Source organism: Bombina bombina, chromosome 6, assembly GCF_027579735.1.
Source record: "Bombina bombina isolate aBomBom1 chromosome 6, aBomBom1.pri, whole genome shotgun sequence".
In the NCBI taxonomy this organism is placed as follows: Eukaryota; Metazoa; Chordata; class Amphibia; order Anura; family Bombinatoridae; genus Bombina; species Bombina bombina.
The window spans coordinates 694,513,963-694,516,952 of NC_069504.1; positions in this window are offsets into that span (position 1 = coordinate 694,513,963).

Sequence of the window (2,990 nt, forward strand, 5' to 3'; positions counted from 1 at the left end):
TAAAAAAAAAAATGAAGAAATAAACAGCAGCCAATCAGCATCAGCAGTGCTGAGGTCATGAACTCTTTTACTGTGATCTCATGAGATTTCACTTAACTCTCATGAGATTTCATTGTAAACTTCCTTACACTGAATAGGGAAATAAGATGAGTGTGCACGAAAGCTCGCTCCTTCCGCTGTCCCGGGACAGACATACTGATTTGCTGCTTAGAAGTCCTTTACAATAGGATGTGGCTACTGAGAAACTTTTGAGGTAAAATATCTTTCTTTTTTTCATAGAGATGTTCAGGTGATATTTTCTAGTCAGCATTTTACAGCTATGCATTTGGGTACATTTGGGTATTATGGCCCTTTAAGCATCACTATATTAAACTTCCTATACCCGTAACATGGAAACATAGACTCTAAAATCTTACCTCACTAGAATCACCTTTAAGGTATGGTGACCACATTTACATACACTAATACAACGTCCAGCCTCAAACCTCTGTTTTCTTTCTTTTCTTCTTCTCTATTCTTTCCTTTATAAAGACCTGACAACATTTATAGCATATCTTTAGATGAGGATCCAAAAGAGGTCTGAGTATGCAGTTCGGGCCAAAAATGAGCATATTAACTATATTTCTATAAATACAGAGAGATCTTTTTAGACCAAGGTTATAACATAATATAAAGTATACCATAGTACTAATATTATATGATTGCAAATGTATTTTTATCCTTTGACTAGAAACTCATGCATCTGTAACCTCTGCAATTGTAACCCATGCTGATCTTTGTGTTTTTTAACATTTTGTTCTGTTTATGATTCCGCAATAAAAATATAATAAAAAAAAAATAAAACTTGTAATCTAGCTGATTGTCATTTATGTCTAAGTCAAATCACAAGACTTCTTTGATTATGTCGCGTTGAGTCGCTAGTCATCAAATTTGTGACAAAGTCCACAACCCTGGTTATAGGCTCTTGGTGAAGTTACACAGATATAACTAGCATGTTTACATAGTTACAGTATATCTTCATACCACAATGAGGAAACTAAGAGGAACCAATGACAAAAGCATTTATACAAGAGGATGACAAGAAATGCTTTCATATAAGGTTTAACTCCATGCTCAAGAATAGAACATTATTTCTTTCTGTAAATGTGTTAACATCTTGATTGACTTCTACTAGTTTTATCTCTCAGAAACTGTTCTGGAATTCCCCAAACTACCTTTGCCAGTAATTCTTCCTCATATTTCAACAACATGCTGCACTTCATAACAATGTTAATTGTTGTGGCAATTATTTTCTGTGAATTTGTTTTCCTTCCTGTTTTATACTCTAAAGTCATCATATCCCACCATCAAGTCTACAAGCTTTAATCAAATACAGTTACCTTCTACCAGCCCTTATAGGGAAACAATCACACATTTCCTACTGTGTCTTCTAACCTTCTTACTGTGTCATGCGTTGATATTCTTCCTGTGGGGGAGGACACACAACAAGAATAAGGGAATACTTTGAAGGCAATTCTTGTTGGGTGATTGAATGAGAGACTATTAGTCTCCAAGCATTGTAAGAATCTGTAATTGTCGTTTAGACCCATTAGTTGCACGCCTATCCCAGTTCCTTACATTAAACTCCCTCCTTGACCCACTGCAATCTGGATTTCGCCCCATCACTCCACAGAGACAGCAATCGTTAGGGTTACCAATTACCTACTTACAGCAAAATCCAAAGGTCGCTTCTCTCTGCGTATCCTCCTTGATCTGTCTGCAGCCTTTGATACTGTTGACCAACCTCTTTTGCTCCAAACCCTCCAATCCGTCTGCATTTGTGATACAGCCCTTTTGTGTTCTCTTCCTACCTGTCTAACCATACCTTTAGTGTAGTCTTCTCTGGGGCTTCCACTGCCCTGTCACTACTTTCTGTTGGGGTACCGTAAGGCTCTGTCCCCTTCTCTTCTCAATCTACACATCATCATTGGGTTCCTTAATAAAGTCCCATGGGTTTCAATATCATTTGTATGCCAATGACACCCAAATCTACCTCTCTGCACCACACCTATCTCCTTCCTTGCTAACCCGTGTCACTAACTTTCTCTCTCACATCTCTTCCTGGATGTCCTCTCACTACCTTAAGCTAAATCTCTCCAAAACTGAGCTCCTTATTTTCCCTCCTTCTTCTAAAATCTCCACCCCATCTCTCTATAACTGTCAACAACTCCATCATTACCCCTTCCCCGCATGCCGATGTTTTGCGTAAGACTGCAGCTGCACTGGCTTTTCTTTTGTGATGTGATTTTAACGTTGGAACTAAAGTCAAGTTTTATATTTTAACCTGTCCCCTGCCGCACTTTACTTGTATGTTTAGTACTATGCAACCTTAAAGGGGCAGTAACCCACAACAATGATGTTATATAATTCTGCACATAGTGCAGAACTATATAACATTCATTTAGTTCCAACTTTATACTTCAAAGTATTTAAAAGATTTTTAATGCCAAAGTAGAAATTTGTAGAACACTGCTCCTGACTTTACTGAGCGGGTCTGGTCTTTTCAGAAGCGCATGGCGGCACGCTGTCTAGTCACAGCCGGCCCGATCGCTCCATTAAACTCACTGTAGCTCGCTCCCGCTACATTGTTAGTGATTACGTGGACCTTTCATCTAGTGTATATTTTCCCCATTTGTTCTTTTACCAAGAATTGTAGCTCAAATCAAACAAGAAAATGCCTCAGCCATTTTAATAGCTCCTGCTTGGCCCCGCAGGATCTGGTATGCAGAGTTAGATGTCCTGTTATTAACCATGATAAGACCTATTATCTCAAGGTCCCCTATATTTTACCATGATCTAAAATCTCTAAATTTGCCTAATTTTGAAACACAGAGGTTTTTTCAGATGGTGTTATTGATACTCTTTTGTAGGTTAGAAAGCCAGTAACAAGAAACATTTATTACAAAATATGGAAGGTAGATTTTGCTTGGTGTGAATCTAGAGGTTTCAGT